Source organism: Oculina patagonica, chromosome 13 (assembly GCF_052425735.1).
Source record: "Oculina patagonica isolate OP01 chromosome 13, crgOcupat, whole genome shotgun sequence".
In the NCBI taxonomy this organism is placed as follows: domain Eukaryota; kingdom Metazoa; phylum Cnidaria; class Anthozoa; order Scleractinia; family Oculinidae; genus Oculina; species Oculina patagonica.
Window position 1 is genome coordinate 16,702,525 of NC_135770.1, and position 24,695 is coordinate 16,727,219.

Genomic DNA, 24,695 nt, shown 5'->3' on the forward strand with positions numbered 1-24,695 from the left:
AAGAAACAACATTTAGACAGTGTCAATCGTATATGTGCCATGCGTAATTATTGCACTAGTATTTTTAAAAGTTATCTTTGAATCGTCCTTGAATCCTGTATTCTTTACTCGCCCTCGCTGATACGGTTTGCCATCTTTTTTGTTTAAATAGCATAAATTACAGGTCTACCAACTTATAATTTATGCTATATTGAAACAAGCTACATGCTAAAAATAAACCGACATTTACCTATGAGATGCTGTGCATAAAACAATAATACATTAAAAGAGACTCTTAACATCGAGAAAAGCAATAATACCTGAGATAAGAAATTTCCATTTATTTCTCGCGAAGCCAGCTGAATCGAATTTGGGTTCAATGTTATTAATACGACAAAAGCCATTGCTGCAATGCGTGTGTTGGCTGTTTTCAATCTATCTGTCAAAAGCGCAGGTGAATAAATAAGGTCCTTTTCACATTATCTTTGCCTAATAGTATCGTCGGATCACTATACATTGACTCGGACGGTGTTTTCGCCGCAAAAACTCAATGAAACTTTTATGCTGCGTTCAGGATAACTGTCATCTTGGAAGCCAAAGGCAAGTCAGCATGAAGACAGGTTTTGAATTTTTCATCGACTTAATAAATAATATATTGCCTTTTGTCCCGTTTCAGGGTATTTTTCTTGAGATATTTGACAGCAGAGGAGGAAAGGTAAGTTTTCGTTAAAACCGAGTCAGATGTTTCAAAATGTTGTTGTATGGAAGAAAGAGTGGGCTCATACAAACGAACGAGTTTTGGCGCATTTTTTAAGCCTAAACTAGCGCCCGCAAACGACTAGCACAAGCGAGGAATACTGACTTTCGCTTAGATAGCGAAATTAAATTAAAATGATAGACAAGTTCATATAAAATGCAAATACAGTTTCCTCTCGGAAGGAAAATTTGAGAGGAGTATTATGATTAGGAAATGCCGCATTTCCAATTGAGTAAAATGAAATACTTGAAAAGCACTGTGGCTGCACATTTTACTGGAAAACAAAACGGTCGACTTTTTAGCTTCAGCGTTTTCTGATTTTGATGATCAGTGGACTACAGCTTTATATTCCAAAAACCGCAAAGTTGTTGAAGCGTATTTGTTCCGTTTGTGAAACACTGTTTGAATTTTGAAACATCAATTTTAAGGGGGACTTTCCAAGTAAAACTAAGGTTGTCTGAAGCAAAAAAGACATTTCAGTATTTCGTCGTAAGGATTCGCAAGCGTAGATAAGTTATTGCTGCATATGATTTTAACAGTCGTTTTAGACTGTAACACAATGAAATCATTCAATAAGTTCACATGTTTAATCAAGGTATTAAACTGAAAAAAAAAACCGTCGCCAAAATTATCATTTTTTGGCACGAATCGATTTTTTTTCCTAGTGGCGTTTGTTTAATACATTAAGCAAGCGGTAACTTGAACCTCACAAACGAGCAAGTGACATCGGAGGGAGTAAAATTTACACTGCTAATGATAACGCGAACACAGACGTTTTCTAGAACATAAACATATTTTTGTTTGCATCGAAAGCCATGGCAACAGCCCACATTTTAGACAGTGAAACACAAAGGGCACTTTTGATACGAAAAATCCAGACAAGATTTTTATTAAAACACTCCAGAGTCATCTTACAAAACGTTTTAGTGAAGTCAAAGGTTATAACATTAAAAACTTCTCAGAAAAAAAATAAGCGGGTTTTTTTTTTCACCTAAATAAGTTAAGCACGGACAACTCGAACTACTTTCGTTTAACGGGTTTGGCGTAATTAATGCGGGATATTAAAGTCACGGTATATAATCAGTGGTGTTTTCCAGTTTTATAATTCTGTTCACAACTCAATAAATATAATTGCGTCTCGCTAAATTTTTAATATCTTTCTATTCCCTCGAGCCCCGATGAAAAATAGTGCAGGTGTGCGCGTGTATCGAGAAATCCACGCGTATCACTGTTGATGGCTAAGAAAATGCGCGCGTGATTTTTAACGGTGTTCATTATCCATTCCGTACCCAGGGTTGTTATTTAGAGCTTAAAAGGGAGAAGGGGAACCCGGGTAGGCAATGTTCTATACGGGGAGGCTCCTTCCCAAAGTCCAAACCTTACCGTTACCTTTATCTTTTTTGACAGAAAAGGTAATCCTATCATATACCTTCCCTGAAAAACGACACCTCTTTCACCTTTTCTAAACTTTTCACTCGAGTAAACTTTACAATTCTTAGATGAATCAGCCTTTCGACACCTAAGGGGCATTTTCCCCAACCCTTGCTAGGTGCCCCTTTCGGGTGGAGCATTCCCCAGTGCCCGTATAATTAAATATAAGGAGTAATCCCCTCGGGGAATGGAATCAGTTAATTTTGTTGAGGTCAGGTTAAATTATTAATGAGATTGGACTGAACGCGGGTTTTCAAAATTCCAAGTGGTATAACTTTGTTTCAGAAATTTCCCCTCCTCTTTTTACTTGTTGACGTTGCACACAATCTGATCTCACGAAGAACGTGGTCCTCGGAGTCAATTTGGCTTAAGGAAATTATTAGATCTCTCGCATTCTTGATTAGCAATTTTCTTGTGTGGAGACTACGCTTAATAATATTTCTGTCAAAATTAAAATTGACGTGACCTTTATAATGGGTCTTGCCTGTCTTGATGATGAATTACATCCGTGACATTGTCAATGATGATTATGATGTAATTCATCATCAATAAAAGGGTTGATGCATGATAACTGACAAAAATTTGATTGAATGATTAATAGCGTGAAGGCAAGTTCGCCTGTGTTTCCGAACTTTTAGTGTCTATAAGAAGTTTCTAAAAAAGGCACACAGGATTTGAGGGAGGGGTGAATAGGGGTACGAAAATTCGAGAACCAGTGCTATTTTTGGCCCAATTTCAATGCGTGGCTCTGCCACCATTTTCGTTCAAATCCGGCTCTGCGATACTTGAGAATGTTCTGTGTAATGATTTCGCTGCAGTACGCTGTAAATGTTTGTTTTTATATATAAGTGTCTTAATAAGCTCGTCCCAATTTATCTCTGTAATATATTTACTCAAAAATTGCGTCTTACTATCTTGGCGACGCCACACAAAAATTGTTTCTACCGAAATCAAGATCTCCCAATTGAACACGAATAGAAAAAATTCACCAACTCAACCAATCATAAACAGAACTGACATCACGGCCTTATCTAGCGTTTCCGGGACCCATTTAAACTCTTGGGTAGAACGGTGGCGCTGTGAGAGTAAAATGTCTTGAGAATCAGTATTTTTTCTCTAGTTTAAGAAAACAAGAAGTGCAACTTAACGAGATCTCACCATGTGCAGCAAGAAAGTCGCCGGTATAGCGATGCTCGTTACAGGCGTCATATTAGTAGCACTAGGTGTCATCATAGGACTACTCTTACCAAACAAAGCGCAAAAGACAGTAGAAGACAATGCATGTGTGGACAGTAAGGACAGCCCAGGATATAAAAGATGGGTAAGTTTACCGCTTACTTGACAGGAGAACGATTTGCGTAATGATTCAATTTAATGCTCAGGGCGCTTAAGGGATTGCGCTTGTTGGAGGACAGGAGAGTAGGCACTTAGTGGGGATGGGGGTTTATTTCTTTTTTGAAATAAACACCTGAATGTGGAAATGAATGACAGGTCTTTTGTTTGGGGTAACTGTGTCCTTCTATGAAAATAACAGTCGAGACACTTAAAAGACCATTTATTTTGTAATACAGGAATCAGGTGTGAGCATTTCAGAAGGAAGTTATACCACAGATGATTTCAATGTGCTCTGTTGGCACCGTATTTGAAAAAGAATAGGGGCACTTGTTGGAACAGGGGGTGCTTACGTAATAGGGTGCTTGTGGTAAAGGGGCGGTTAAAAATAAATAAATTACTATTAAAAAGAACATATTCAGAGGGGACGCTTATTGGAAGGGCGCTTAATTGAATCATTACGGTAAATAATCTTTCTACTTTTGATATAAACTTTCAGATTTTGCAGCTACCCATTGGTGAGCTGTTGTCACTGTTACAGATCGCCCGGTTGCAATTCGACTGAGGATAAAATATACCTCAAACCCCCAGCGACCGAATATTTGCAACTCACAAGCGTACTGAATAAGTTCTTGCTGCCTATTGGCAATAGATAAAGAAACGTTATCGAAAAATCTAATTATTGTTGAAGGGGCTTCTTTCATAGCTCGCAGTCTGACTTGTCCAGGTGGGTAAAATAGATTGTCATTTTGTAAAGCTTTACACCTTGTAACAAAAACTTCACAGAAGGGTAGTTTAAACCTTATTTCTGTCTACATGCTAGTGGGTTTTTCACCGGTGACACTGTCCTACTGATGTTTAACCTCTATTCTAGGAAGGTCCAGCTCACTTTACGACAAAAGCTTACATATGGAACATAACAAATAAAGAAGGATTTCTCTATCGAGGAGAAAAGCCAAAGGTACTTCCATTCCAATTAACATAAACAGAAAGTAGAGGGCATTAGCTAGAACTTTTGTAACAGCTAGAAAAGTTCACAAGCAAGAAATATGATAAGATTTTGTACCAACTTAATCAATCCCCCAAAGTGGTATACAAATTAAAGAAGTTATTCAGAATGTTTTCTAATACGGCTGTTTATCAAACCGCTAAGGGGCCAACAAGTAACCTCAACTAATCAGAGTGCGCATTATGTAACGTTTGTACAGTTCTTTCAAACACATAAATTAAAGTTGGGTAATAACTGATTTCCCAGGACCGTATTTGGATTATAAAGGTCCTTCGGTCTTTTCTATGCAAACCTTGGCTCGCTATACTCAATCCGTACTCGGTCAGACCCAGAGGCGATATTATTCTTGTGTGGCTTCATCCTTACTGAGTAAGTTGAGTAATTATGTTTTTCTTTTCAGCTCGTAGAAAGAGGTCCTTATGTCTACAGCATAGAGTCAAAGAAAGTAGACGTGAAATTCGAAACAGGGAAGGTAACAAGCAAGTCATTTGAGCAAGCCAAGTTTAACAAGACGCTTACTGAAAAGGAATGTCCAACATGTCGTGAAGACGATAAGGTTTGTCCAGATCTTATAATTTGTTGGAAATCCGGGTGAGATTCTCATGTTTAAGGGGCGGGGGTGATTCTCGATAAATGTAGTTAAACCCCTTAATTAAGGAGACCAATTAGGCCCTGTTAGGGTTTTAGGATTATGGGTTATAAGTAATAGTAATTGGACGAGGGAGACAAGGGAGCGGGCGAGTAATCAAAATCGGCCGAGCGCGCAGGGAGGACGATTGAAATAACGAGCACGATACCCTGAGACGACACGAGCCAATACTAATTAATCGGCAAACAAAATCGAGGTAGGAAGCAGGAACCCTGAAGAAAAAGCAAAGGTAAACAATTGGGCACACAAAGAGAAAACAGCAAGAAAAAAACCATTCAAATGCGCGTGATGACGCGCGGAGGGTAGGTGTCCAATACAGGACCTGAAGTGCTCAAATTGGATACCTGTAATTGGACACCCACGTGACGCGGCGAACGCGAAAAAGGGGCGCAGAACCAATCAAAATCGAGAATTTTGTTATAGACACGATAAGGGTTTTTAGAATAGGGATATAGATTATTGGTCAGTAAATTTGAGAATTACGGATCATTTGTGTTGCATTTACAAATTGCGGATTATTATCGGTCATTATCTTGAGGGATGATGATATATTATTATTATTATTATTATTATTATTATTATTATTATTATTATTATTATTATTATTATTATTATTATTTAAAAAAATACGGATTATTTCCAAAATGTACAATCTGGTGAAGCCTTAAGCTTTATTCGACCCTTAAAAAACGCCATGCCAGAACAGACGAGTCGAGCAAATAAGAGCTATAATGACCTTTGATACATATTAAAAAACGGGCCGATGAAGACGTTGATTTCGAATACTTTCATCCATGGAGAAATTTTGAAGATTTTACTGACTGATCGAATCGATCTAAACTGATAGCAAAACATGACGGCATTTTCTTATTTCTAGCAATCCTGTAAACTACTAGTTTTTTTTTATGAGCATAGAGCTAAGATTGAAATAAATGTTCAGTAAAAGAAAATTGAGTCACTTTAAACTGAACGGACAATATCATTTTTAGATGAAGAAAAGTGAAATGTCAGAAAATGGGCCGCGGAAACTGTTGGTGGCGACCCCCGGCTATCACACCCAACCAACCTTTTAATTGTTTTGCGGGCACTTTTGACGTAATCTTATAATTGTACAGCGCCACCATATCTAAATTTGTTTCTATTGGGGGGGCGCGGAGGTACTTAATTTAGCGAATATTAAATTTGACTGAGACAAATTTTAGAGAGTACGAAATTTAGCAATTTCCGATCAACTCGTTATAATTGCTAAAATTATGTAGCCGCTTACAATAGCAACCTTAAGGTATATCATTGCCTCTTGATCGGGTCGAAAAAGATAAGTAATGAGATGAGATTAAGATGAGTGAGATAAGATGAGAGGTAAATTAAAGTGAGGTAAGTGAGGTGTGGTTAAATTAATAAAATACTTCGTAAACTAGTGAAAGAAGACGTCACTGTATGATACAAACGACAAAGGTTTTTTTTTCTTCCTTTGTAGCTGACCGTCTTAAATGCTGCCTATCTTGGTTTAATGGCAGAAGCTGGATCAGCAGAGAACTTTGGCCTGGCTTTCATACCGCTCGTATTGAACCTCATATTTCAAGGGCTCAGTCCAGTAGCAAAGAACCTAAACGTTACTCTGCTTGACGAGATGGGAAAAACTCACAGCCAGTTGCTGTTTAAATCCTTCCTTCAACCCTGCCTTTGGTTCGTGGTTTAATTCCAATCCTGTATTTAATTCCAATCCAGCATTTGCGTCTGCTCGAAAAAACTTTTACTTTTATAGAGATGAACGGTTTATACGGCTCACTGCTGAATTCTTCAAAGTTTGGCCCCTTCACAGATCCAAAACTGCTAAACAAATGCATAGCTGGTACTTTGACTATAGAATGCGGTCTTGCAGTAAATTTTGGGTTTCTTCAGCACAACCTAGGCCATTTAATAACACTGCATTAGGGTTTATAAGTAGCCTCTTGTGTCCAAATCCATGCATTGGCTTGCTTTAATATATCACATCCCTTCAGCATTAGCAGCTGTTGGAGTCATTCATCGGGGAATTGCCTAAGGTCGTCATGTGGTACTTGGACAGCAACAACTACGGCCTTACGACAACTCGCAATCCGAGTGAAATAACACTTGGTTACGTGATGGAAATATCTGCCTTTGCCTTTTTCACCTGAGAATAAAGACGGGATACTTGTCCCAGGCACAGTTACCTCGCATGCAAAAGAATCAGATGTGAAGTCAAGCTCGACGTTCTATACGTGTGAATCCACGGTTGGTGACCGTTTCACTTATGCAGGTATACAGAGTTCGATTTAGCGCCCTCCTTTACACTCTATATTAAGGGCCCCCTTTTCAATGTGTTTTTGTTTATAAGTGCCCTTTTTAACAAGCGCCCACTTTCCATTTATTTTTGCTAATAAGCTCCCCTATACTAGTTAGTGTTGTATTACGCATAATAACGTGTCTCTATTCCAATTAATCGTCCACCTAACAATACATTTCGGTAAATATCTGTTAGGAAGACCTATAATCGCCTACGATTTTCGGTTTAAAGTGTGATCAAAATGGTCATCTTCTTTAGCTCGAACTTTCGTGATCCATGTCGAATGTTATTAATGACTGGTATTTTCATGGGAGGAGAAAAATTCGTTTTGGTTACAAAAAAGGCCGGTTGGAAGTTTGAAAGACAAAGCGCTCATAAATTTGGGATAACGTTTCCTTCCCTAAAATTTTCTGAAGTTTGAAAGTCTAGCTTGTATCCTTTTTTTATCGTCAAGAATTTTCAAGACTAAAAATCGCACAAAAAGGACACTTATAACGTAAAAACGGTGTAAAACCCCGGGTGTAAAAAATATAAAATAAAAATTAAAAAATATTTAGATTTGTTGGGGGCCCCGGCCCTTTCATTTAATATCCTACAACTAATTTTTCCGGGAAAGGCAGAGGAAAAAAAATTACCGGAAAAAAAAATTTTTAAGAAACATTTACCCAAAGTTAAAAACCCTTTTTTCTCTGTCTTGTACAAAGAAAAACTTTTACCCGTTTGTTTGCCAAGTGCGAAAAAAACCGGCAAAGTGCTACACACATCTGACTGTATATGGCGTATTTTATCATAACATTTTTTTGCTCTACGGTTTGTAGAGCTTGCAGGAAGACTTGATGACTATTTTCTTGTGGGAATACCAATTTTTTAAATAATAGTTTGATTATTGATTTTCACTTCCTGTAGGGGAATATACCTTAAAATAATTTTCCGGCCTCGCTAGCTGGATTGCTCGATTCCAAATAAATGGCTGTTTAGGTTTTTCTCAAAGTCGACCGTGCATCATTTTGAAATAATAAACGTCTGATTAATGACATTTTAAATTTCTCTTTTTAGCGGTCAATGGCCAAAGCGAAGTAATGAAGGCTCTCTATCCAAACGCATCTCCCAAACAGCTCAAGGTTCGGGGCTACTATGTTCAGTTCCCGGGAGCCAAGAGTCTGAAAGCTTGCTCAACCAAGTACACGCCGTTGGCTAAGAGCTACGAGCTTTTCATATCAACATTTCTTCTTGCTGTTCCCATTACTTACAAGGAAGATGTCGAGGTACACGACATCCCAATGCACAAATATGTGCTGGACAAGTCTGCACTTGAAGTTAACAACGTCACTGTGTTCACCCGAGGGATTTTTGACGTCACCCGGGTTATGAAGGGTCCTATCTACGCAAGCCTCCCGGGATTTCTCCATGGTGATCCATCGCTCTACAAGGAATTGGATCTTAACGCGCCAGAGACAGAAAAATACGAATCTTTTGTAAGTATTAGCTTGTGTTTATATTGCAATGTACTTACACTACTGTAAAAATCAAGTTAGAACGAGTATTGAGTTAGAAAACATCACGAGGGAATTAAGATAACACAAACTTAAAAAGAATTTGGGATTCATTTCCAGCACTTTTAATTAGGATTAATTCTCTACTTTCCAGCTTCTAGTAGCAGTGCTGCGTATTGCAACATTATCTTAAGAATATTAGTTTGTAGGAAACTGGAACCATCAGGAAGGATTTCTACTTCGGAGGCATATATATTGTCACAGTGTTTAAAAAATACAGGAGGTTCCCAATAATTTCACGCTTACAACCAGGTAGAGGTCAGTCTTATATTGCCTCATTTAACAGTTCCAGGTTGATTTGCTTTTCTCTCTTACAGCTTAGTGTTGAACCGATATCTGGAACTGCCATGCATCTCAAACTTCGCATTCAACTGAATGGAAAGATTTTAGATTCGTCATTGTCTCCAAGTTACCCGGGAACAAAGAATGTGACCTTCCTGAACAAACAGATACCAATCTCTTGGACAGAAACAGAAGCAATCATTGATCCAGAGACTGCCAAGGAATACAGCTCACAGGTAAATAGACTGAGCAGATTACCCCTGAAGGTTGGGTGGGGCTGATCCTGGGTCACATCATGCAATAACGTTAGGTTTTGTCACGCAAGTTTGGGCGACGAACCCTACCGATTTCTGCGTAGGAGTAGAGCTCCACTTGGGAACAGATCAAACACAGCACTCGGGAACTGGTCACAACCGATGGGTGTGGAGGGAAGCGCGTCGGGCCAGAGCCCATCAGGCCGAAGCGACCCGGCAGCTGAAGTGACAGGAGTGCCACCACCGGATGTTTTTTTTTTTTTTTTTTTTTTTTTTTTTTTCTTTCCTCCACCTGGAAACATATCAAACACTATAGCACTCGGGAACTGGTCACAACCAAAGGGTGGAGAAAGGTGAAGTCTGCGTTCGGGCCTAAGAGGCCCATCAGGCCGGAGCGTATCCCGGTTTCAGCTGCATTTAGTGACTAGGAGTATTTCCACTCACTCCTGGATGGGATGCTAGTCCATTGCAAGGTTACCCCAGCATTGTATTCGCCGGTATACATTTAAGCACCTGGGTCTCGGACCCAGACCGTTCGATCCGGAGTCCAGCCCGCTGACCATTAGGCCACTGTGTGCTTAGCAACGTTTTAGCATTTTTTCGGATTTTGGGAAACTTTCTATCAAGCGAGCATGCGCAACCTTTTTTTTGTTTTTCAGCAACTTTAAAGTATTTTTGAAGTAATTTTTTTTTTATTTCTCCCACGTCTGGATAGACCTCCCCCCCCCTCCCACATGTCCGACTCTCAGAGAACAAAAAAAAAAAAAAAAAAAATCTGCTAATTTTAACGGTATTTTTAGTATTTCAGAATACACTTTTTTAGCTATACTATAATAATCCTTAGAGTATTTTATAAGCAACAAATCTTTTTTTATGTATCTGATTTCCTTGTTATTGCAGCTTTTTGGAGGTCTGCGACTGTCGTGTGGCTTGCTCGTGGCTTTGCCTGTGATTGGCGGAATCTTAGTCATACTGGGCGTGGTATTTATTGTACTTGCTGTCAAGAAAAGTGATTCTGTGACGGCTGCGTGAACCATCCATAAAGACTGTACATACAGAGCAAGAAACGTAGAACTATGTGTGATCTTGTCCATAAGACAGTCCAATATTTGAACCCTTGCGACAGATCATTTGTTGCATAAACTGAAACGTGATTACAAGACTTTTACTGACAGATGTGCATTTTGTAAATTTGCCAAGTTTTATTTATTATATTGTAATGTTAGTTCATACCGTGACAAGTTGGTCAATACAAGTTACATTTGTATAGAGAAAATCTCTTTCCGAGGAAAGAAAGAGTTCAAGAAAGAAAGAAAGAAAGACTCTTCTTTTGAGCGAGCAATGACCAAGCTCACATGTTTGTTCTCGAACTTTAGAAGAAATCAGAAGTTTAATAAGTTTAATACTTTATCTTTCATAGAAAACGATGATGAAGCAGATAGTTAATTAGTACAAATAAGATCAGATTATATGTAAACTGTACATTTCATTAAATAATCACTGTCGTTGTGGAAACTTGCTAAATCCAGTATATGGATGCTTTAAATCTAATATTACAATCTAGCATCGTAGAATAAGGCGCGGTAAACCTGGTAAGGAAATGCAGAATTCTCGGATCCAACGAGCATTATGTTTATCTTAGTATGAAACACTTTACTCCGACACTGCCTCCTTTCATGTTTTAGGGTGAATAAATTATGTGCATTGGTACTTGGCAGAAACGCTACAGGTGACGGTGCTGGAGTTCGGGGGGAGGGAGGGGGGAGAGTGATACAGGAAGATGCAATAGATTTTTTATTATAGGAGGGATCTTTTTTTGTGGTGGTGGTTTTGTTTTGGGGGGGGAAAAAATAGCATAACCCCGAACCCTCCCTCCCCATCCCCTTTAGAAGCGACCAGGTCTACAACTCTTCAGAAAGCTCACTGGCTACGCCCCTGTCTAGTTTGATATATTACTTCAAATAAGCTAATGCACTCCATTTCTACCACTTCTTTCGCATCGCAGTATTCGTTCTTCTCCGGCTGTTTGAGGGAGGGCTTGCTATGCTTGTTGATCACTGGAGCCTATTTCACGGCATCTTTTAATTCATTTGACGGAGGGTACGAAGGTCACTGTTTTGTCTTTTTTTGTTGAAGTACAAACTCTTTGTAAAATATATTATGAATGTTCAAATGGAATTATGAGCGAGAACGATTTAGACAACGAAACACTCAAAACAATTCTACATTTTATTACATTTGTTAATATATTTTTCTTTAACCCTACAATTGTAAACTTTTAACGCATTTTCTTATTACTGAACTATAAACTTATTCTGAACAAGTTAAACAAAATTAAACAGCTATTCTGATCTGAATGGACATCATAATAAAATAATATTGCAACAGCCATGCTTAGAAAATGAACGATAAATACTTTACTGGGGCGTAACCAAAAATGTTCTCGTTACAGAACTATATCAGGTTTATACCATAACTGAAAAAGAATATTTTTAACATCATGGGGCCAAAAATGTCAATCGGGGTGATAAACACAAGAAGAACACAACCAATAAAATAGGGCGAGGAGGAAGGGGTTTATTTTCCACAAATAGTCAATTAATTTCTAGTTGGAACTAATTACTTGTGATAACATTGACTCAAACATGTCTTTGGCCGGAACAGCGCTGAAAAACAAGTGTTCAATGGGTTTTTCCGCGAGACTGCGCAGTGCAGCTACACTGAGAAGTATTTTACCGAACCGAGCAGGTTGAGCTGGGAGCCTGGACCAGATATAGTCGGCTAATATTAGCTGAGCTTCATCTTGAAGTTCTTCCACTTGATCCGCTGCCTTTAGACCTTGTGTATCTGCCAAAAATGACACGCAAAAAGCAATTAGGTTATTCTTGTCTACATCGCTGACGAAAAAAGAAGACAGACTGCATTCAAGCTTAGAAAAGTAGTTTAGCGCCACCCTGTCTAGTTCTTAGGCGTTGTCTTCCTCTCACGAGCGAATGCAAAGTACACATTTGGGCTGGAAATAGGCCGCATGCGAGGTCATTACATTTCCCGCCAAACTGAGCGAGCAGGAAGCGCTGGTCGCTCTTACTCCCGAGAGAGATGACTGGCTCAAAAAAAACACTTAAAACTTAATGTTATGATTATTTCTTTCGTGGAACTGGAAAATATCTACTTTTGATAGACCTTCTTGATGTCACAACGTTGTGGTAGGCTCCGCTCGGAGCGACGAAAGTGAATTTGAAAAAAAAAACTGTTGTGTTGTCAAGCTAGACGCCAGTGAATTTACGTAGGGATGGACTACGGTTAATTAATTTCATTTATTTAGCAGCATTTCGTATAGGTGATAACCGATGGAAAGCCTGGTTTACATGGGCAACGTTTGTGACAAGTTTTATGTGAGAAATATATTTGATCCTGTTGATGACAGGGCAAGAGTTCAAAGTTAAGTGCATCAATAATGACTTTGTGCAGCAGAGATACGCAGAAACAAGCCGTGCAAACTGCCCAGAGGGAGATTGGGGACCAGCAATGCTGACGCAATATTTGCCACATTTTATCTGACGTATCGTCTACACGAGCAATTTTTCCTATGTGACAACTTTTATTTCCCACATAAAAGCTACACACCAGCGTCTCGGCAAATATATTTGTCACATAAAAATTGGCCAATTTTTCTCGTCTACACGAACAATTAAAAGTTTTCACATAAAAATTGTCACATAAAAATTGCTCGTCTAAACTGGCCTTGACTTACTTGTTCTGAAGAGTATGATGGCCTTGAGACATGCGTACTCAGAATTGTCCAACTTCAGTGTTTTTAAAGGCATTAGAGCCTCCTGCATGGATTTTACTTCCTGCTCTCGTCGCTGGTCATTCTCTGCCTCAGGGGCACCCCCTGATGTTATCGGAAACATCCAGAAAACTGAATCCAAAAGTAACATTTCCTTCCACCCCCTCCTCCAAGAGGATAACTTGGTCACGAAACGGTAAGCGTCTGAAGCAAGGAAGTCTACGACCAAATCTCAGAGATACCGAGAGAAGACGACTGGCTGCATCATGGAGGGGCTCAGATGCATGGAACAAAAGTGGTTCTACAGCCTGATGGAGTTCCGATATGTTAATCTTTGTCGGCTGCAAGTGCCTTTGGATGTTCCTAAAGGACACAAGTGCCGTGGACGTCATTCTATGGCCGTTCATAACAGAGTCTCCGGTAGGTAGCTTCGGAACGGATCTGAGTGGGCTCTGGTAACCATTCTGTTGAATTGATGAAAACGTCGTCGGCGAATGGAATCTTTGTGAAGAGAGTGCTGTTACCGCTACACCCGGCCGAGCGTTAACACTGCTTCCCGGCGCAGTAAACGATACCCTGACCGGACTAGAGACGGGTGAACATGACGTTGTTGTCAGTGGGATGGTGAAGGGAGCAGCTTGACGTGCCGGAAGCAAGTTGGAGTGTCGAACAAGACATTCATGGTCCCGGTTTTCCCCGTGGTATTTAGGACTTGCTGGTGCTTTCTGATTGTTTTCATTTGATTGGACTGTTGTTGTTGTTGTTGTTGTTCCACTTGTTGTTGCTTGTGCTGTTGATCTTCTTCTTCTGTTTTGACTATAACTGTTTTGATCTGAGCAAGTCTAATTTGAGAGGTCGCAACTGGAAAACCTAAATCAATCAAAAAATAATAATAAAATAATTAGTTCTAAAGAGCAAAATTAATAAAATTGTTGTTCATGCCAGATCTTCCTTGTACAATCAATGAAAAGACTCGAGTAGGTCTGCGAACGAGAATAGTCAAAGAACTCACCGAGAGCTTCTGGTGAAGGAGACATATCAACGCGCATGTCACTTGCTGTGTTGACCGCTGGACTTTCTGCAGCAGGTGATTGTATAATTTCTTCATTAAACCTTGAACGGCGGTACACCCCTAAAAATAAGCATGAAATTAGCACAGGCTTTTCAAAGAGAACCTTCCCTATCTTGGTCGCTAACCAGTTGCACGAACAGTTGTTTTTACTTGTAAATAGTATTGTGCTTACACCAAAAAAAAACCTCAAACGCGATATCGTATATGAACTTCTCCTTCCTGACTGGCGTAAAATTCTTTAAATATGATTTCTGAGTATAAGGTGGTACGTTAGTTGAGATCGCATCATCCTTGATCAGTATTCTTTTGTTCATATCACCTGACATTCTTTATAACAATATATTGAAAAGAAAAACGTTTGTTAATTTTTGAGCCACGGATGGTAATAGACCCACCCGGCTCAATTTTTCGTGGTCTTGCCATCCTTATTCCATTTTGGATTAATTTTACCTTGTTGATACTTTCTACACGTTTCTTCCTTAAAGAAATATCCTTCAAGATTTCTACAATCTATCAACTTTATTGGTCTCAAAACTAAATACATATATAATATCATAAATTAATGATAGTATTAAAAATTGGACCAAATAGGATTGTGCGAACGAGAAAAATAACCCATGCGAACCGCAACCCTAAAAACTAGTAAAAATTGTGATAACAATATTTCTTTCGAGCTGAAAGCATTTTTTACAGCGCAACAACATAATTTAGCTAACATATCAGTACAAAATTAATTATTTTAAATAGTGAAAGAGCATTTTACGAAGAAAAAGTCACTATATATAAAATAATGAACTAAACTAAAAAGGAAAACGGACTATTCAAGATGCGCTGTTCGTGAAAAAAAAGGTTTTAAAGAAGGCAGTGTCTAGAAAGTTTTTATTTAAAGTGCCGTCTCCAGTGGCCATGATGGCTTATCTAACAAGCGATCCGTGCCCCATCTCGATCAGCAATCACTAAATGGGTCATTTATTAGCTGAATGGGTAATTTGAATGTTTTTAAGGTGTAGGTATAAAATATCTCTATCTTCAGATCTCATAAGTACACATTCGACGTGGTCTTATATTACAACTCAACGATTTTAAAAGCTGGTTTCCCATATGATCGCGTATTTAACTGAGGTTACTTGATTATTTACTGACAATCAACGATCGCAAGGGCAAGGCTGTCATTTAAAACTTTTGAAAACTAAATCGCTTTTAACTTCTGTCATTAAAATTAGTTCAGTTAAACAGGTCACAATATCAGTTCATAGTTAGTAACTAACTATGATCAGTTTCAACAAGATTCCACGTGCCAAATATTATCATTTTAAACAATGTTAAAAAATAAATGCCGGTTACTTTTTATATTTTTATTGATTAAACTCGCGAGGTTAATCTATTACCTTTCTTCTTTTACGAGTTGACTTATGTTGAATTCAATAAACTAAAGTAAGCGACATGCAAAACATAGCTCAGTGTGTCATCACACGCAAACAATTCAACTTGTGTAATGAAGGTAATGTCTGCGCTCGTTCCTGGTGGCCCATCAGGTCGGCAGTTATTCTGGTTTCTGTAGCATAAAGCGACAAGCAGTATTTCAACTCCCTGTTTTTTGATGGGTTGTAAGGGCAGCCCAGAATATAATTTGCTAGTACCCATTTATACACCTGGGTGGAGAAAAAGTACTGTGAAAGGGTTTATTTAAGAGCACAACACAACGAACCCGCCAGGCCTCGAACTCGGACCGCCACAAAGCCGGGTTCTAGTGAGCTAACCATATTGTTACTGCATCTGCCACTTGGCCGATATAAAGGATTGATGAATTATTTGGATAAAAGCGAAGCAAGCGGTCCATAATCAATTGTGGTAGACTGAAAGCGATGGTCCTGCGTTCTAACAGGAACGAAAGAAAAAAAATAGGACAGAAAAGAAAAGAAACAACAGAAAATTGATTAACCCTTTTAGTGTCACCATGAGATGTCAATTACGAATAGACGGATCCATTTCTTTCATGTTAGTTCTGGTAATTTAGTGGTACATCAAGACAATATCCCACAACTGATGAATTCCTTTATTCTCATCGCATATCTACTTGACTGTGTATTGACAGTGTAGGGAGAAACTGGACGTCATCACACTAACTTTTAAAGGTCCGCACAGTCACACTTCTTTCACTTAAACAAAAAGCTAGGGAACAGCTGCAAACAGCTTTTTGAACACGAAAAAAGAGGGCGGCGACAAAAGCAATTAATACTTGTCTTACGATGAAAAACAGCTATCGAGAAAGTGAAAAAATACCCAGTAACGATAGTACTTGTTTATCAAAGATTAAGGTGGGAATAGAGACAAAAAAGAATGGGGAAATTTTAAATAAAAGGAGATCGAGTTCTTCGATTCACATCTTTGAAATTGTTAGTGGTTAGCCCAGAAAAATAACTCAATCCGCCAAAAAAAAGCAATTTGACAGATATATTTACAATGTTTGAGCAGCGCTAAGAAAAAGCGGTTATTGTAGGAACGTTGACCTTGCAAGTAAGCAACATTAAAGAGGCACTATCATGCATGGGGATTTTGCTACATAGTCATTCAAACCAGCGGTAAATATATATCTACATCTACATCTACATCAACATTTTAATATGTCGGTAAAAAGTCCATACGGATATCACACCAACGTCTAAAAATAAGTAAAATACAATATGTACATATATAATAACTGAAAAATTCTAAATTTAAAAAAAAAAATCTAAAAATTCTAAAATTCTATGGGTAAACCACTAAATTAATAAAAATGCTCGCGCAGTCCAGACTGGAAAGACGCAAGAGAGTCGGACTCAACAATCGCCGCAGGGAGTGCATTCCACTCTCTTATGTTCCTCGGAAAATACGAGTAAAAATACGCGTTTTTCGTCGCTCTATATTGCGTATATTTGAAATTATGGCTGCCGCGAGTTCTGGATTCATTATGTCTACTAAGATAGGAGTCAACATTTATATCTACAAGGTCGTGACTCATTTTATATAGTAATGTAAGTCGTTATGCCTTTGCTTATACACGACATGTGTCTAGAACACAAAGATGAAATCGAAGACAGCAAATTGTGATTAGGTTTTGGCGATTTTCTAAGACACAAGGGCAGAATTTGGAAACGTCTGCTTGACTTTTTGAGATGCTGACCACGTGCACCCGCGACTCATGATAACAACTCTCCAATAGCTTCAGTGCACGAGTGTAGTAATTTTTAACAAAAGTTAACCATAATTTTGAGGTTTTTCATCGATGTAATTATGTCCTCGCAATAGCCTCCGTTTTAGGCCTGGTTTTCACTAGCGAACAAGCATAAACTAAGTACAGATCAAATGTTTTAATTTTTAAGCGACAACATCATAACGTGAGCGCTTAATGCTTTAGTCTTGATTCGACTGTGGGCCGTGGATGCTTGTAGAAAAGGGCTGGAAACTAGAAATGAACACGAAAGTTTCTGCCTCCTTTGGCACTGAAAATTCACTTCGACTTTCACTCAATACGCCCAACTGCACCTTTCTACTTGAACTCAAACTAACAACAAGCAAAACAGAATCTCACCGTCTAGATTCATTCCTATCTCGATGCATTTCTTGAGCCTGCAAGCCTTGCAGTCGTTACGACTGCTCTTGTCTACCGGGCAATGTCCCTGGCCCTTACACAGCCAGGGCTCAGATCGGCGGCACGTTCTCTTGTAGAATCCACTGCACCCATCGCACGAGTACACGCCATAGTGTTTGCCAGTGGAGCGGTCACCGCACACTTCACAAGCTGAAAATTAAGACATACAATTCAATACTTTTCCTATGTCGCGTTTGCATTCTACAAGCGAGAAAGCGCTTTTGCTCTCTTTTGTTTCGCTAATAATTGAAAGGAATGAGTAAATTTTTGACTACTCTATGGGAATAGAAATAAGCTTCTCAGCGTCTTAAATCAGCACCCAGCTTTTTTAATAACATGATTATATAAAAATACCTCTTAAACTGCCGATTCGCGAAGAGGTTCTTTCTACGGAAAGAAAATTACGTAAGAAAAAAAATGACACTGCGGACCTACTCAAAAAGAGAAAGATTTCTTGCTGCAAAAAGACAATCAACGAGCCGACAGAAACAATTGTCATCTAAGGAACCGAAAATGACGGCGAAAACAGCAAAACAAAAAAAATACACTGTCAAGGCTTTTGTAATACCTTCCCAGGCGAAATGAAACCAACGCGAAAATTCTCGATCTCCGAAACGTAAGTAGGAACGGCTTGGTCTTACGGCCATCTTGGTTTGAAAAGCGTAATAGTGTTCTGAGATCTTTTTCACAAGCACCTTCGAAAATTTTTATATGTACGAACGCAGCTGCCACTTGGATTGCCTGCAAAACGCAAGGATCTCTTAAAAAAACACTGTATGCTTTGACCGACTAGCAGGGCTTTAAAAGAAAACACTCAAATAAACGAAACAAGTTGAAGGACGTGTACTTGCTTGGTTTAAACATGACCATCTTGTCATTGATAGTAAAGCCATAACAGTGACAAAACATCAAGTTCGTTTTATTTGCAAACAGAAAAAATGCCGCGTCTAATGTGTACAGAAAAGAGAGTACAGCTTTGCGTTTTTTGTAAATGCGAAATTTTTTGTTTTAAACTTTTCTCATGTATTCATTTAATAATTCAAGGAAAAGGAAACAGAATTGACCACAAGCTAACATTTGCCATTGGCTGTCGAAATTACCTTATAATAGGAAATTAACGATACATGTCATAAATGCGAATTTCAAAAATTCGCGTGAATTTTGTTCATGTAAACACGTTTACTATGAGCATCTAACCAGAACTTTTCTTAAATTCGCGTTAATTTTATTACGCGTAAATTTTGTTCCTATAATAAGGTATTACACGGCGAGAAACGATGTAGTCTGAATAATTTGAAACGAATTTTCCACCATCAATTTCACTCTGACAGAAGTCTGTCACACATGGCTAATTTAAGAAAGAAAAAGAAATTATGGTTTTTACATTTTGTTTACTTTAGTAAACAATCAAAATGGGAGGGGGTGGGGTGCATGCCTCCTATTAAGACTTCACTTCTAGGATAAAACCCTGGATGTATTTACACTCCCCCAACCATGTTGATGGGAAACTAGCGGCACTTTATAGGAATACAGACGGCTTTCAGTTTTGCACATATACAAAACACGTATCAACGCCGTTGTGATATTACAGTATTTAGGTCTTGTTACTGAGATAATCCCTGCTAATACAATTTGTTCGTTCGCCGTGCTCGTAAGTACACAGATCTTCTAGTCCTGTCAATTCGTCAATCATTGAGCTTACTTGCCTTTCTTCGGCCTACCAGTTAGTCAGTCATCCAGTCAGCCAGCCAACCATACAGTCGGTCGGTCCGTCTGTCAATCGGTCAGTCAGTCAGCCAGTCTGCTAGTCTTTCTATCCGTCCGTCCTTCCGTTGGTCAGCAAGTCACTCAGTGATCCAACCAGCCAGTCCTCTAACTAGCCAATCAGTCAGTCAGCCGGATATTCAGTCAGTAAGTCAGTCAGTCTGCTAGTCGTTCTATCTGTCCGTCCGTCCGTCAATCGATAAGTCACTCGGTGATCCAGCCAGCCAGGCAGCTAACCAGCCATTCAGTCAGTCAGTCAGTCAGTCAGTCAGTCAGTCGTTAAGTAACCATTGTTGCTAATTCCCATTACAAAAACAAAACAATAATCATGTATCTACGTGGGATCAAATCTGAGATAGATAAAAGCGATATTATAAAAGATTTTTCTCTATATTTCTGGAGAAATTAACACTGATTTATTGCATTTGTCATTTCTATTGTATGCTTGCAATGGAATATAAGATACGACATGAACTTAACATCTGCGAACGCACGAAGGCCGGAAATCGACATCGCTGAGGGAAGGCGGGCGGGTAGGACAACGCATCTTTAAAAAAATGGCAAGTTTTTTTCAAGTTTGTCTTTTATAGTCCGTCTGACTCTTCATCAGTTGAAACTATCCCCTTTATTTTCGGGTTTCACCACTGCGCTATCCCTGCTCCCCCAAATATCGTGACATTGCTCCAGTTTAAAACGGGTATGTGTAGAATTAGCTGCCTTTTCTTTGAAATAATGAGCATTTGCTTTGTTTAACTGTCCCTAGTATTCAATAAAAACTAACACACTGACACTGATTTCATAACTACTTTGAACCAGTTTTATCCCAAATTTTTGACCGAAAAGCACATTTCCAGCCGTGGAACATCGAATTTTTTTTTATTTTCCTTGAATCTTATTCTTCATTTTTTCGAGGATATATCCTATAGCTGTTTCTTTCTCTCCTGTTCCTTCTTTTGTTTTCACTTCCTTTCATCTGGAAAGGTTGTGAGCTTACCTTCGAGGCATAACCTATTTTAAGTTGTGTATCCGTTATTTGCAAACGACTTGAGGCGTTTAAAATCACAATGGCATTGATGTGTAAAATCTTAAATTTTTTTAATGCGACTTTAACAGTGAAACATCTGTTTCCGTTTTTGTGTATGTCTGCTTGCTTTGTATTATTTTTTTTGCTTTCTGATGTTCTGTGATACATTTGCATCTGGAAGGATTCCAGATGAATGTCGAAAATTTAAACAGAAATAGAGAAAGAAGGAAAACACATGTTCCCCTCCTTTTAACCAGGGAGTTTTCAAATTCTGTGAAACGAAATTTAAAATTACACCACACACAAACAAAAGCAAAACCGAGTCGATCTTCGAAGCAAAGTTCAAAAGAGGGATGAGTAATACTAGCCTTTTCTCTGTTATTAACAGACACAAACAGCTTTTGGGTGTTTTAAAGTACCCTTCATACAAGTTCACTTTCCTTCTAATGCATTGAAAAGCTGCCAACATCTCCGTTCCAAAGCACTTACGTTTCATCAGCAAATGGCTAGAAAATGGAACTGTATTGAGCAATTCACGAAGACATAACAAAATTCAGAAATATCACAAGGTTTGGCTGAAGGAAACAAGACAAGTTTCAAACAAAAAAAGAAAAGAAAACAGCATAAAAGAACGGAAAACTCATTCGAGAAGTGAGGATTATGCTGGCCATAAGCCGATGGAAAACTTCCGTTCAATAGCGAAAACGCCTGAGCAAAAGTGACGAAATTAGATTTTTAAAGCCCAGTTCTTGAACAAAGTTTCTCGAAAAAAGCACTGATAATCCGGAAAGATCTATAAGAATGAGCGAGATTACAAACTGAGAAGCTCTTGCGAGTATATAGAAATGAGAAGCTTAAAGAAAATGACAGTAAAACAAAACCTCAGAGAAGAACAAAGAAAAGGACATCAGAAAACAATGGACCAAAACAAGGAGCAATACGAAAAGAAAAGGAAACAGCTTTGTTAAAAAAATAAAGTTTATAAAAATATAGTTTTGGTCCCCGTTTAGTTTGTTTCCAAGTCAGCAAATTCTTGTTTTCGTCGCACAGGGCTGTCATTTCGATTCGTTTGACTGTAGAAGAAGGAAGAAGGAAATAAAACCTCTGAGATCAGAGTGGACCATTAGATGAACTTGCACTCGGGCGGGCGGAATAAAGTTGAAAGCTTTTAGTCTACATTTGCATTTTAAGTGTTATGTATAGCCGTTAATGGAAGTAATGAGGACTTTAGCGTAGTTGAGTTAAGAGTCGCTTGGTTATGTAAACGGAATCAACAGATGTAGAAAAAAGGGTGCTTTAATAAAAAAACTTTTGAGGACGAGAACACCAGAAACAGATTTCCGCATGCACTGCTTAGAAACACAAAGCGGAGCGTTTCCAAGAGAAAAAACACGCTTTGTAAAAAGAATTCCTCCAGCAAGCGTCTCGGTTTTTCAAAGGAAAGGAAGATTGCATTAGAATTCTTAGAATGAAATGATCTGCAGGCAAACATCTGTGTCATGCAACCAGCTAATCAGTGGAGATATCTGATCCTAGATTGTTTAAAACGAATTAAAGTCCAAAAGAACACTTAGCAATCATCTTTTGACGTAAAGATGAAAGAAAATGTACAAAGAAAACGCAGGTTTTGTTCTGTCCTTTTTAATCCAATCATTTGTAATATTATCACGCGCCGAGTAAAGTTCAAATCGATAAAAAAGAATGTCACATAACAAAAAGAACAGCTATTGGATAATTGTTATTTTTACATTTCCATTTGCGGTTTTTTCTGAAAAATAACAACTTGACAATTGAAGTTAGGGCTTTTCTGCTTTTCTAGGGCACACTGAAGAAAGATGTTTTTTGACGGCTGAGAACTTTCGCTCGCGAGTTTCAAGTCGAAAGTGAAAAAAAAAACACCATAAAATATTTTTATCAATACAGCTGGCCAAATCTTTAGCGAAAAATATGATCGCGTTAAAAACATTCGCTTGATTTTTAATCAGTGTTGAAATAAAAACAAAGCTCTTTGCCATAGTTAGCGAAAAGCAGATAATTTTGATGTCACTGGCTTATTTATTACTGTCAAAACTCTCGTCCGGTCAGCAATGTCAGTAACATAATGATTTTCAGATTTTTTTCCCTTCAACATTGATGATGTTTTAGCAGTTCAATGTTTTGCATTTCAGTTCATAAAGACCAGCTGAGATCAGCTTCAATAGTAGCTGATAAACATTGCAGTGCCGACATTTTCACTCTCGGATTCGAAGCCGGAACTGGCGCTTATAAACAACTGAAACATCTGAAACTAGTTTTGTAAACACTGTTTCTTGTGTGCGCGCAGTTTCGAGAAATCGCAACTGATTTACTCTTTGGGTCGGGTGCGTTTTTGAGCTTAAATAACCATAGACGGTGGCTTTTATGTCATTCGCGCCGTGAAAAGAAATTGTTTCTACAATTTGCGGCTGAGAGGTTGCGAGGATCAAAATTGGCCAAGCCTAAAAATATTCACGCAATTCGACTTTGCAAAACATAGCTACAACACTGAAATATATACAGATAATTTTACAGAAAATAAAAGCGTTCATCTCGAAGTTTTATCTGGAGTTGAGCTCAATTTACTTTCAGAGACAGCATGTAATTTGAGTCATTCGAAACGGATCATGAGTTCTGGTTGATCACATGAGATCCAAAACGTTCGATTCTATAACTATCACATGATTTTAGCTTTCAATGTTTTGGACCCGTTCTGGACGACAATCGTTTGTTTATGATATGATATATAGTGACTGTAATAATGGCTGTCTACAAATTCATCCACAGTTCTAACCGCAAATCAAGTAAAGTGAGAATTTCTTCATCTAGAGTAATTCAAGAAGTCGAGTCGGCGACAGACAAAAACACAAACACGCTTGTAGTTTGACTGCAAGCACCGCCGACCGACATGACTTTAAAAATAAAATACAAATATACATCAGTTAACAAGCGAGAATCAAAACTGTACCTTTATCGTCCAGGATACGTTTCCTTTTCTGGTTCTTCTCGAGTAAACTGGGATTTTCCTGTTCTGTTTCGTCCATGACGCTTAGTCGATGTCGTTGTTGGAGCGAGTGACGGAGGCAACTGAACGCCACGCGGTGAGAAGTGAAAGTCGTTTGTCTGAGTCTGCTGTTATGACATCATCGACCGCTGAGTGACTGACTCTCCCACTGAGCCGATGACACGAACGACATTTGACAAACAGCACTTGCCTTGCGAATGGCTTTTAAAAGCCGTAACGAATTTCAGTCGAGTTTGGAAATGAAATAAAACCATTTATATCACGGCTTGGCGACTTTTGTCGCTAGGGGAAACCATTTAATTGCAGACGATTGGCGCGCGACATTCGGGTGACATTTTAATTTATTTCAAAGTTTCAATTGTTATGTCAGGTGAAATGTCACATTTCGATCATGCCAACAATGGAAACAGACATGACAGCTGCGAGTTTTATTTTCAAGACAGATCTGATGTTTATCTTCTTTGCAGTTGTTTTGAAATAATCACAGCTAGGGTTTCTGCATTTTAATAGACCTTTGAATTCGATTTCACCACAAATCTCACTGCTACGCGACCTTCAAAATAAAAACTCCGACTGAGGTTAGCAACAGACTTCCGTCACTCATTGTTTATCTTGTCGCGTGCGAAAATTTGGGATCGAAACTTACAAAAGGTGGCACAGTTTGCCTAGAGATCTGCACTTTGTCTGGAGACAAAATCGCGCGCGCACGAGATTGAATCAATTTTATTTTTATTTTTTTGAAACGGATAACCTCATTGATTTAATATAAACTTACATTGATTAAGGGCCTGTTTATGTGGAGGAGAGTTGTCCCTGGAAG

At 38.6% G+C, this 24,695-nt stretch overlaps 2 pseudogenes across 2 annotated transcripts; one reads left to right on the forward strand and one right to left on the reverse strand.

The window, feature by feature from the left end:
* The first annotated feature begins 47 nt into the window (after positions 1-47).
* Positions 48-10,870, forward strand: LOC144634470 (uncharacterized; annotated as a pseudogene). Its single transcript, XR_013567209.1, has 9 exons — positions 48-579; positions 656-694; positions 3,288-3,488; positions 4,374-4,460; positions 4,909-5,064; positions 6,635-7,438; positions 8,522-8,940; positions 9,336-9,536; positions 10,455-10,870. The product of XR_013567209.1 is annotated as an uncharacterized LOC144634470 (transcript).
* Positions 10,871-11,814: 944 nt separating this feature from the next.
* On the reverse strand, positions 11,815-24,111 carry LOC144637211 (photoreceptor-specific nuclear receptor-like; annotated as a pseudogene). The gene is made up of 5 exons (XR_013567682.1): positions 23,819-24,111; positions 17,988-18,197; positions 14,357-14,476; positions 13,309-14,214; positions 11,815-12,401 (listed from the first exon to the last, which is right to left on the reverse strand). The product of XR_013567682.1 is annotated as a photoreceptor-specific nuclear receptor-like (transcript).
* Positions 24,112-24,695: the final 584 nt, after the last annotated feature.